We start from the raw sequence: 13299 nt of genomic DNA, 5'->3' as shown, positions 1-13299 counted from the left end.
CTCTGTCTCAAAAATAAATAAACGTTAAAAAAAAAATTTTTTTTTTAAAAAAAAGAAAGAAAGACACTGTGTTAGGGGCACCTGAGTGGCTCAGTCAGTTAAGAAGTACGCTGTGTGCCACCTGTGTAAATCTGTATTTTCTAGCAGCCACGTTTTTAAAAAGTAGAAACTGGTGAAATTAATTTTAAATGTATGTTGCTTTAACCCAATATATCCCAAATATATATAGTTTATATTTGTATATATATAGTGTGTGTATATATATGTATAGTTTATATTTGTGTATATATATGCATTTATATATGTTATTCGTGAGATATTTTTCATTAGAAAATCGTACTTAGTGCTGGAAACCTTATGTATATTTCGCGCTACCAAACATTTCAGTTGGGACTAGCCACATTTCAAATGATCAATAGCCAGTGTCTGTGGCGACTACTGCATTGAACACTACAGGTCAACTGGACGATACATTCTAGGAAGACCAGCCCCAAATCTCCTTGGGGAGGAAAGGATCACATCGGTTCATAAGCGCTACTAAATACCAGATGAACTCTTGAACAAATGGTCAAATTCTTACCAGAAAGAAATGGCGTTTTAACTGTCTGACCTTGTAGGCAGGCTGAGTGACTTTGCCTACAAAGGGCCTCTGGCACGTGATGCCTCAAGAGAATGCTGACCCCCTGGGGAGCTTCATGTAGCTGGGTTCCATCTACCCTGCTCTCAGGGACTGCACAGTGTCTTCATCCTCTCTCATCAGCGTATGTCAGAGTTAATTGTGCACTCTATTAATCACTTAGAAGAGTTGAGGACTAAGCCCTCAAAAAAGGGGGTTGTTCTTTTAATAGCGGTGAGAAGTCGCCTTGGCCAGGGAAGACAGCCCCAGGGAAAAAGGGTATCTGTATTGGGTAGATCTGAGAAGAGGAAACGACAGCTCACACTTTGCTAGGTGGTTATTATTGCATTAACTCATTTTATCTTAAAACACCTTCTGGGTGTGTACCGGGTGGCTCAGTCGGTTAAGTGTCCAACTGTTGCTTTTGGCTCACGTCACGATCTTGCAGTTCATGAGATGGAGCCCCACATTGGGCTCTGCTGCTCTGACAGCATGGATTCTGCTTGGGATTTTCTTTTCCCTCTTCTGCCCATCCCCTGCACGCTCTCTCTCTCTCTCTCTCTCTCTGTCTCAAATAAATAAATAAACTTAAAAAAAAAAAAAAAAACTTCTAAATTTGGCCATTATGACTCATTCCCATATCCCAGAGGAGACACAGAAAGAAACAAAGTGGCTTGCCCAGGGCCACATTACCAGGAGAGTAGAATGATTTTGTGAGCTCTGGCAACTTGCCTCAACCTGGTGCCTACCCCTAGGCTATAATGAGATGACAGAAGGTAGGGAAGGTGAGGAGGTGGGAGGAAGAAGGACGCTTCTAAGATAGCGGCACCCCAGCACGGGTCTGGCTGGTTTCAGAAAGAAAGCCAGGGCTAATATGCCCACTACAGTCCTAGAGTTCCTTGGTCCATGCTGTCTCAGGCAAAATCTGTCTTTGGTCTTCTCTTTCTGCTAAAAATTCTTCTTTACTCCCAGAGGGGTATATGTTGTTCAGGATCCTTACACTAGAGCAGACTTTCTTGGATCTGGCCTGGATCCTAGACCTTTCCCAGTCATTCTGGCCCATGACTTCTTGCCCTTGGCCCCACCCTCTGATGACCCCCTTCTAATTAATATTCCCGATTAATTCCAGCAGTTAGTAGTTGTCCGGCAGCTAGCTGTCTCAGCCAGCTCTCCTACCCCCACCCACAGCTGTACTCAAACTTGGCCTTCTGGAAATGGAGTCGGCTCAGTGATGGCAATCATGAGTGAGATGACAGAGTAGATGGGAAGATGCTTGAGCTGGGGGAGACTGTAGTTTCCTTAGAGCCTGCCTGTTCTGACCATGGCTGGAAATGATCCCACCACGCAAGGGATTTGGCTAACCCGCTAAAGCAGGTTCAATTCAAAAATTGACTGTTTTTCTTTCCCTGAAACATTTTAATGTTTTATTTGATTTCAGTTTTTTATTTTAGAGAGAGAAAGTGCAAGTGGAGAAGAGGGGCAGAGGGAGAGAGAGAGAATCCCAAGCAGGCTCCACACTCAGCACAGAGCCCAACATGAGGCTCAATCCCACGACCCTGGGATCATGACCGGAGCAGAAATCAAGAGTCAGACGCTCAACTGGCTGAGCCATCCAGGTGCCCCAAAGTAAATCTCAGACTAAAACTCTCACTTAAATTAGTCTTTTAACAGGAGGTTCATCCTTGGAGCCTCTGATGCCTAGGACACGGTAGGCACTCGAAAAGTAGCTCTTGAATTTAAGACCAAATGAATGAACACGTGGTGATTTATTTATTGTCCAGCCATATAGAATCAAAGACATCAGGACTAATGACACAGGACTGTAAAATTTCGAATCTGACAATAACCAGTGTCAATTATTATTTCATTAATTTAAAAAAGGGTTGGGGCGCCTGGGTGGCTCGGTCGGTTAAGCAGCCGACTTCGGCTCAGGTCATGATCTCACGGTCCGTGGGTTCGAGCCCTGCGTCGGGTTCTGTGCTGACAGCTCGGAGCCTGGAGCCTGTTTCGGATTCTGTGTCTCCCTCTCTCTGTGACCCTCCCCCGTTCATGCTCTGTCTCTCTCTGTCTCAAAAATAAATAAACGTTAAAAAAAAATTTTTTAAAAAAGGGGTTATCATTTTATGGAAAAGAAAACAAAGACCAATTTGCCAGAGGCCACAAAGCTATTTATTGACTGAGGCAGGACTGGCAACCAAGTATCCTTTGATGCACTGTGTTCTGTAATACGTTCAAAGACTGAAAAATCATACATTTCCTTCTCAAGGTCTGATGTTCAAAATCACAGTGCTTTACAGCGCCCTGTCAGCAATGTAGCATTCTGTGAAATTGATTTTGTCTGCCACTGAAGTCATATAATAATAGCTTATTCTAATTTTATTTATATTTTTTAAGTTTTGTTTTGTTTTGATTTTTAGTAATCTCTACCTCCAATGTGGGGCTTGAACTCATGACCCCCAAGATCAAGAGCTGCACACTCTTCCAACTGAGCCAGCCAGGTGTCCCTCTAATTTTATTTTTTTAACTTTTTTTTAATATTTATTTTTGAGAGAGAGAGAGAGGGAGGGGCAGAGAGAGAGGGAGACAGGATCCGAGGCAGGCTCTGTGCTGACAGCAGACAGCCTGATGTGGGGCTTGAACTCACGAACCGTGAAATCATGATCTGAGCTGAACTCAGATGCTTAACCACTGAGCCACACAGGCGCCCCTCCTCTAATTTTATTTTTTTTTAATTTTTTTTTTTAACATTTTTTTATTTTTGAGACAGAGAGAGACAGAGCATGAACTGGGGAGGGGCAGAGAGAGAGGGAGACACAGAATCGGAAGCAGGCTCCAGGCTCTGAGTCATCAGCCCAGAGCCTGACGCGGGGCTCAAACTCACGGACCGCGAGATCATGACCTGAGCCGAAGTCGGACGCTCAACCGACTGAGCCACCCAGGCGCCCCACCTCTAATTTTATTTTTAAAAAGCAGATGACTGGATAGAATTTTATTTACTAACTATTTTACTTTCCTAATTTGGAGGGAAGCTTTTGTTGCCTGTCCTAAATTGTGGGCTACCAAGCATCAATAGGCAGTGAAGAAATTAGTACTTCACAAATCAATACGAATGCAAATTACGAAACTCGGCAACGGGAGAAGTCACTGTTGGTTGACTAACCTACCCACATTTCAATCAAGCTTTGTAGATTGTGTTTTCCGTTCCACACAACTGAAAACATTCTTACGTGATATGGCAACGGCCAACCATTAGATTTGTTTGTGTGGGGTTGATTTTATTTTATAAATTTAAGAGTTCTAGGGGCGCCTGGGTGGCTCAGTCGATTGAGCGTCCGACTTCCGCTCAGGTCACGATCTCGCGGTTCGTGAGTTCGAGCCCCGCGTCGGGCTCTGTGCTGACGGCTCGGAGCCTGGAGCGTGCTTCAGATTCTGTGTCTCCCTCTCTCTCTGACCCTTCCCCACTCATACTCTGTCTCTCTCTGTCTCTCAAAAATGAATAAACATTAAAAAAAATTGTTTTAATGTAAGAGTTATAAATTGGACCGTCACAAACTAGAGGTAACTTGCACCACTGTCCCAACCTGAGGGGAAGTGGCAGGGGTCGAAAAGTCTGTGAATAAAATCTCCACTTGGTTTTGTTCAGATCCACCCATGTACAGCTGCTGGGTGGGTGGCATCATGTCCACTCCATGACCTCCAACATCTTCCCAGTGGCCAGAATCCCACTCCCGATTTGGAAGGTAAAGGATGAAAAGGCTTACAAGAGAGCTTGGAAGCTAACGTAGGGATATCTATACCCCGTGTAGGTAAGATGAGCTGAGCAAAGCCTCCTGACTCAAGTGGGTAGGAGTCCTGCTGAAAGATGAGAAGACGCCTGGCAGCCAGACATCCTTGGGACGCTTTTGTCTGATGGTACTGAGAAGGACTGCAGGCGTGGCTCCTCTCCGCAGGCATCTTTCAGAGATGCTCCTTTAAGGATCTGAGTGTCGGCCAAGATACTCTGCAGATGCCCATCTTCCCTCCAGTCGGCCATAGTCCACGAGGCCCAAAGGCACTGTCCGCAGGTGCCTTCCAGCCCCTCGGATGCTCCGTCTGCTCCTCTGCATTGCTCAGTGCTGCTTCCCCGCTGGTAACAGCCAGGTGCTCCAGCATGACTGCCCCGTGGAGTCTAGGCGGCCGCAGTCCTGCTGGCTTCCACGGAGAGGTGGTACCAGAAGGCACCGTGGTGGACATCTGTCCTCTTTGACTCCTCTCCTACACTTGGAGAATTTCCCATGAAGCAGAGCCCTTCTTCCCCCAAAGCGTCAAAATGCTCTTTCAGATCCCCTCACTGTCCGGGCATCAAGAGCTCACCAAAGCATGACCAATCAATTGCACCAAACTTGGACTTGACCCAGGAGCTGGTGACCCCAAAACACAGGACAGTAGGGAATACATTCTGGCAGAGGGCAGCAGCAGCAACACTGCATTGACTTTCTGAGGCAGTGGTGGCGGGTGGCCTTTCGACACCGTGTGCCCGGCAGTCAGTTGGGGAGGTCACCATACGTATCCTCAACTGGCTGTTTTTGAGGCAACATGTCTGACTCGTTCCTGGCTGCTTCTGATAGATCCTCCTGAGATCGGTCCAGCCCTCAGTGTCCACACTTGTCAGCTATTCTCAGCTGTCCAATATCACTCAATGCCTTTTCTTTATTTCTGCTTCAACAAACGTTCGTAGGTAAGTTGTGTTGCTTGAGATTAAGAACCCCAATTTGGACAGACACACATTCGGTACTGCCCATCCTGTAAGTCCCCGTAACAACATTAACATGGGGCTGTTGTGTGTGTGGTGTATTTTACTAAAGTTTGCAAATACTAGTGAACAGAGGAATTACAGACGTAAGAAAGGAGAAATTTAAAATAGCTCAGAGGGGCGCCTGGGTGGCTCAGTAGGTTGAGCGGCAAACTTTGGCCCAGGTCATGATCTCCCAGTTCTTGAGTTCAAGCCTCATCTTGGGCTCTGCACTGACAGCGTGGAAATTGCTTTGGCTTCTCTCTCTCTGCCTCTCTCACACTCGTGCTTGTTCTCTCTCTCAAAATAAACAAATATGAACTTTAAATAAATAAACTTTAGATAGATAGATAGATAGATAGATAGATAGATAACAAAAGTAGCTTAGTAAATATAACCTTCTCGGGTCTGGGGGACACATTTTCAAAAATTAAGCTCTTCAAAGGGAGTTTCCTTGGAGGGAAAAGAGGAACAGTTTGCTAGTTCCTAAACTTGCTTACCAATTTTAAAGGTACAGCAAAAAAAAAAATTTTTTTTTTACTAAAAAAAGATTTACCGATCGGAGTTTACCGGAGAAATGGAAGCAGTAGAATATATAACATCCATATCCATATGCACAGCCACGCGCATGCACACACATATGTATGCAAACTGTATATATATTATATGTATAAAGAGATCTGTATCAAGGACTTGGCTTCCAGAAACCCATAGGACAGGCCGTCAGGAAGGTGAGGCTAGAAGCACCAGTGTAGGACTGAAAATGCAGCTTCCAGCCAGAATTTCTTCCATCCCGGGGAAACCTCAGCTCTACTCTCAAGGCCTTTTAACAATTATCAGTTGCACAACAGCAATCTCGTCTAAAACAAACACAAAAGATCTATTTTGAAGTGGCTTTATTTGCACAGTTTCAGTGCTACAAATACTTCCATAATTAAAACTCAGACTTCCACCAAAAATAAAATCTGATAAAATAAAAAAAGCTAAGCACACAGGATGAATGCTTTTTTATCCATCGAAGAAAATATAAAATTTCCACAGAAGGACTAAACTAAAAAGGCACCCATTAAAAAAGAAGCAGAACGGATTTTTCCATTGTATTTAATATTTGTAGCATTGTGGTTTGCCAAAATATTTCTGTCCAGAAGTGGAGAAAGTATTACTCACACGAACAGTGTACAGACCTCAATATCTAACAGTAAAATATAACACGTAACTTGGGGTGTGCAATTATGATAAGTGTTAAATGCTAGCATGAAACATATATAATAAAATTACATTGATTTTTTTTTGCCAAGGTGCAAAAAAATCCTCTATGAAAAGGATTTTTATCCTTTATAAAAAGGTTATATGTTTTTATCAAAACAAGATTTTCCACCCATATCTCAATATAGCTGATCGATCCCTTAAATGTCTGAAAAAACTAATGATGAAAAGTAAAAATGGTATAAATTCATGAAGAGTTCCTTGTTCATTTAAATTGCCTTGGGGCGCCTGGGTGGCTCAGTCGGTTGAGCGTCCGACTTCGGCTCAGGTCACGATCTCGCGGTCCGTGAGTTCGAGCCCCGTGTCGGGCTCTGTGCTGACCGCTCAAGAGCCTGGACCCTGTTTCAGATTCTGTGTCTCCCTCTCTCTCTGACCCTCCCCCGTTCATGCTCTCTCTCTGTCTCAAAAATAAATAAACGTTAAAAAAAAAAATTAAAAAAAAAATAAATTGCCTTTATATTGTATATTTTAGTCTGGGCCTTTAGGTAATGGCTTCAGATCATCAAAAACAAATGAAATCGGGGCGCCTGGGTGGCTCAGTCGGTTGAGCGTCCGACTTCGGCTCAGGTCACGATCTCGCGGTCTGTGAGTTCGAGCCCCGCGTCGGGCTCTGTGCTGACGGCTCAGAGCCTGGAGCCTGCTTCGGATTCTGTGTCTCCCTCTCTCTCTGAACCTCCCCCGTTCATGCTCTGTCTCTCTCAAAAATAAATAAACATGGAAAAAAAATGAAATCATGTATCAAAGAAGCAGCTGCTTCTGGCATTTGGATGATCTTACTAATAGATTTTTTAAGTTAAGTTCTACATCCAACATGGGGCGCAAACTCACAACCCCGAGATAAAGAGTTACGTGCTCCCCGACTGAACCAGCCAGGCGTCCCACTAATAATTTTTAATATTTAAGTATTAAAGCAATTTCTTAGCCAAATTGAAAAGAGCATGTATCAAAGGTTTATTTCAAACTTTCCACAAGAGAATGTTAGAGATGTTTATGGAAAAAAGAAATGGCGGTTAAGAAAAATTTTCCAAAATTTGGAAATAAGAAAGAAAAAAGCTTGCATGACTTTTCAGTCCTATAACGGAGCATCGTTTAATAGCTCCACTCAAGGATTATTTCATTTTCAGGGGAATGCACCTTTGCTTGAATTATTATAACCATTGATTATGGTAGACTCTGACGGTACAGGATAACTTGTAGGTTTCTGTCCATTAAAAATGAAAATGACTTGTGTCTAGGAGAAAAGATCATCACAAAAGCTGCCGTTTTATTGTCACATAGGACAGTAACCAATTTTGCATCTAATTCTGCATTCTTTTTTTTTTTTTAACATTTATTCATTTTTGAGAGACAGAGAGGGACAGAGCATGAGCATGGGAGGGGCAGAGAGAGAAGGAGACAGAATCCGAAGCAGGCTGAAGGCTCAGAGCTGTCAGCACAGAGCCCGATGGGGGGCTTGAACTCAGACCACGAGATCATGACCTGAGCTGAAGTTGGACACTTAACCGACTGAGCCACCCAGGCGCCCCTAACTCTGCATTCTTAATTCAGCACTCTTCCACTGGTGATATTCACTATTTCTCATACTCTTCTAAACTAGCCGGATCTGTCATCAATAAGCTAAATAAATCTTATATGAATGTGTCTTACATTCATAGAAGAATCATACTTTGAGATTTTTTTTTTAATTATACATTGATAAGATACAATGCAAGTATGCCTGATGACATCAGACTCCTCAAAATTCAGATGGTCAAGACAGTGAGTAGGTAGGCACATAACATTTCAGGAGGATTTCTAAAGCTCCTTAAAGTCCATCAGAAAACTGCTCAAGAATGCTAATCATTTCCCAGAAGGAGTCGTAAATTATGTCTGCAAAAAAATATCTGTGCCAGACCTTGTTTGGGACAGTTGTCTTTCTCAGTTGCCATTTTGAATTTGGAAAATGGTATGTGTACCATCTACCATCAATTGACAGAAACCACCAGAGAATTACACTCTCTCACAGGATTATACTGGGGGAGGAATATCAGGAAGACGATATGCTAATGAATTCCTAGAACTGGGCACTTAAAAATTTCTCCTGCCAATCAAGAAGAGACTTGGTCACATGCCTCTGACATGCTTCATTGTCTTTATTGTCTTTTCTGAAAACTCAAGCCAAAAAGGTCAAATGAACTTCAAAATGCCTCATCTTTGTCAAGCTGGTTGGATGAAGGGTAACAAAAACCCACCCCGAAGGGCTTAATCAAGGATGAGGCTCAGGGAGGCTACAGGAGCCTGTCAGGAGCCCAGGGCAGGACGCGTAGCCTGGAGGCAGGTTGGAAGAAGCCGCGAACTCCTGTCTCCACAATGCAACCTGCTCGCTCCCTAGCTTCTACCTCTCTCTAAATGGCTCTCCCTTCAGGGCTTTGCCTCTCCATGCACACAGCAGGTTGCTGCCTCATGAGGCACCAGTTCATAGGTCCTCAGTTCAAGCGCTCAGCAGACTGACAAGCTTGTCTTAACCCCAATCTCTGGAGAAAATCTTAGATCCAGTGTTCACCATATTCACCATGATCCAATCAGCTCTGGACAGTGGATCCGACAAGACCTAGGGACCCATCCCTCTGGAGTGAGGATGTGCATGAACAGCAGACACCCAGTAGGTGTCTGCTATAGTCCGACAGGGACCACTTCAAGGACGCGAAAACTTCCTTCTCGCTCTTTCAAACTCCATCTTATGCCAAAACATTCCCTTTCTTTCTTCATCCATTCATTCATTTATTCACCAAACATGTTGCAAGCACTGGCCATATGCCAAGGGCTGTACTGGGGGAAAGAAGATGAATAAGAAAGAAAGAATTCCTGCCCTTTTCTAACTGTCAGCGAGGGACCATTCATAAAATCTGCTGAATTCCTTGCACATATAAAGACCTTTTTTAATTCAAGGAATAAGTCTGATCTCCTAATGGCTAAACATACTAAAACTTCAGATTTCTCTCAAGCTACGTTTTTATTTGACCCATCGAGCCTGTATGTGGCCCTTGCAGACGATGAACAATGGAGTCACCAGGATCTTCTGTATCCCAATGCTCTTACATTAAGATAATCGAGGTCAGGGGCACCTGGGTGGCTCAGTCGGTTAAGCGGCCGACTTCGGCTCAGGTCGTGATCTCACGGTCCGTGAGTTCGAGCCCCGCGTCGGGCTCTGTGCTGACAGCTCAGAGCCTGGAGCCTGTTTCAGATTCTGTGTCTCCCTCTCCCTGACTCTCCCCCGTTCATGCTCTGTCTCTCTCTGTCTCAAAAATAAATAAACGTTAAAAAAAATTAAAAAAAAAAAAGATAATCGAGGTCAATTTAGACAAAAAAAATTTTTTTAAGTAGTATAATTATAAAGTTGGACTTCAAGAGACTTAAGCAGGTAAATGAAGACTTAAATAAAATTAAAAATTTACTTTAATGTAATTTAAAAACATAAACGAATTTCATCTTAGGCCACTCATCATTACTACTGTTGAAACAACCACCATTCATTCTCTTGGGTTTTGCTCACTGGGGCAAGAATGCATGATGAGATCTTGGGGAAACCCTGTTTCTTCTTGGTTTCCAATGTGTTTAGGGAAACTTGGGGATAGACCCCCCAACCTCAAGACTATAGACGTGGGGCACCTGGGTTAAGCATCCAACTCTTGATTTGGGCTCAGGTCATGATCTCATAGTTTGTAAGATCGAGCCCCGAGTCAGGAGCTGCACTGACAGCGTGGAACCTGCTTGGGATTCTCTCTCCTCCTCTCTCTCTGCTCCTCCCACATGCACGTGCACACGTGCTCTTTCTCTCACGAATAAGTAAACATTTAAAAAACAAAAAAACAAAACACTGTAGACATACAAAGTCTCATGATTCAGATGCCACCAACTGGACAGTTGGGATAATGTAAACAAAGCCAGTGTGTCAAAGCATTCTTATGTATTCATCAAATCTGACTCCCTCAGGACTCCTGCTAGTCAATGCTTTGCTATCCTAGGCCTAATTTAAAAGTGCATACCTCGTTTTTTGTTTCTTTTTTTTTTTTTAATTTTTTTTTTAACGTTTATTTATTTTTGAGATAGAGAGAGAGAGACAGAGCATGAACGGGGGAGGAGCAGAGAGAGAGGGAGACACAGAATCGGAAGCAGGCTCCAGGCTCTGAGCCATCAGCCCAGAGCCCGACGAGGGGCTCGAAGTCATAGAGCGCGAGATCGCGAGATCGTGACCTGAGCTGAAGTCGGACGCTCAACCGACTGAGCCACCCAGGCACCCCTTTGTTTCTTTTTTAACATGCTGAAGTTCATTGATTGGTCTGAGTTAGTGAGAAATACAGGTGTGTGTGTGTGTGTGTGTGTGTGTGTGTGTGTGTGTGTTTGAAATATTTAGAAATGCTTCTCAATTTTCCTTATTAAAATTGCCCTTCTCTCTCCACAGTAATTTGGCAAGAGTGAGGATGGGGTTCCCAGCTGACCAGGATAGGACAGGGCAGGAGCTGGAGTGAGGTGCTCTAGGCTTAGGGTGCCCAGGAACACCCAAATCAAGGGAGAGGCAGAACACAAAAGTGCAGAAAAAGCTGACATCCAAAAAGCCGCAGCGGTCCTGTGGCAGCTTGGGTGGCTCAGTTGGTTAAGCATCCAAGACTCTTGGTTTTGGCTCAGGTCATGATTTCACAGTTTGTGAGTTGGAGCCCTGCATCGGACTCTGCACAGAACGTGCTTGGGATTCTCTCTCTCATGCTCTCTCTCTCAAAATAAATAAACAAACTTAGAAAAAAAGCCACAGAGGGAAAGTTAGAGTCAGTCAGTCCTAAGGAATTCTCTATACAGACTGAGAATTTTTCCAGAAAGGCAAGGGCCCTTGTAGTATAGCTGGGAAGGGTGCCGAGGGAGTTTCAGGAGACTCTGGAAGAAACGGACCTGGAATACCCAAGACTATCACAGCTTGTTTTCGTGAGCACTCAGGGATCCCTGGGTCACTTCTTAAAAAGATCTCTCAAAAGCAATCTAAATGAACGAATGTTCTAATAGAAATTTGTTTTAGTGCCAGAATCACCAAAAAAATAAAAATAAAAGGAATGAAATTCTTCCCTCTGATTAACCCCCACCTTACCTCTAGCGCAGGTTTGAGAAGGTTAAATTCAAGCAATCAAGACCTCATTTGCACTTCTAGGAGGCTTAACAACGCAGATGACATTCGGTTTAGGCAGCTGAAGACAAGCAGGTCAGATAAACACTAAGCAATCTACTCAACTCCATTCCAGTTTAACCCTAACCACATCTTCGTAGTGTTTGAAGAAGGGCAGCTAATTTTTTTTGCCTTTTTTAAAAAATGTTATTCTTATTTACTGTGTTTTTTATTACTTGGTGTCATCAATTAATGTAGTTCCCTTTTTAAAAAATGTCTCAAAACATCATTTATTGAATGAAGCCAATATTTGGGAAAATTCACTGCCAGAGAGTGAGCATACAATGCCCTTTCTAGCCTTCATTCTTCCAAAGGGTTCATTTCTTTTCCTCTAAATCATTACAGAGGTGGTTGTGTGTATTTTACAATATAATATTTATAATTATACTTAATATATTTACAATATAATAAATAGTGAGGGTCACAATTCTGGGGAAGTTGTAGACCTGGGTCAAGTTAAATAAAGGACCCTCCATTCTAATTTTTTTTTTTTTTTTAAGTAGGCTCTAAGCCCAATGTGGGGCTTATAAGAACTAAGCCCACTGACCCAATCAAAGGAGGGACCCGGAGACACAGCACAGTGAAACGAAGCTTGAATCAACATTCTTGCAAGAGCAGGTGTCTGATGGACAGGCACACTTGGGGCGCTTACAGCAATTTATCTCCTAGAGTGAAGTCCCTCCCCTGGTTCCTCATTGGCTGAGCGCTACAGAGGTTACAACCTTACCTGGAAGTCGCTTGGGCCCATGGAAGGCCAAAAGGAACATTCCCTGAGGCGTCGCAGAGACGTCAGTTCTTTGGCGCATGCTCATTGCAAAGCCCATGAAAAATGAGCCTGAGAAATGGAGAAGGGAAGAAGAACCAGGAAGTGAAGTGTCTAAGGGTTTGGAACTCCACTGGGGGGTGCGGAAATTCCTACATATTTCCAATAGGTTGTAAACCTATTGTAAACTGGACAGCACTGTTTTTACTTGGCATTTCTGAAAATGAGTCATCTCACTTACTTGCTTACAGGGCTCACTCACTCCCTCACTTACAGGTCCCAGGGCTCGAACTCATGACCCCGAGATCTAGAGCTGCATGCTCTCCCAATTAAGCCAGCCAGGTGCCCCAAGGATCCTCCATTCTTAGATTCATCACAGAAATGCAGTGATTATATCACTGTTTTCAAAATTAGCTTTCAACAAATGGGTTTTTAAATAATTTTTAGTTCTAAGAAACACGTATCCACCAATAACAATTTCATTAATACCAAATGGCACATGTCCCTTAAAATTTAGCAAGACCTATTTCCCAAATTCCATAGGCTCAAGGTACTAGAATGTGTATCCTGGGTTCTTCGTTCACTATAGCATTATTTCAGTTGGCTTAAAAGGCTGCACCACAATAAGGGACGTAAAGAAGAGGGTTAATGTTCAAGCTACTTTGTGCATATTTTAACAAGATGCAATTTAA

Source organism: Panthera uncia (genome assembly GCF_023721935.1).
Source record: "Panthera uncia isolate 11264 chromosome A1 unlocalized genomic scaffold, Puncia_PCG_1.0 HiC_scaffold_17, whole genome shotgun sequence".
Classification (NCBI taxonomy): Eukaryota; Metazoa; Chordata; class Mammalia; order Carnivora; family Felidae; genus Panthera; species Panthera uncia.
This window is presented reverse-complemented; position numbering follows the sequence as displayed.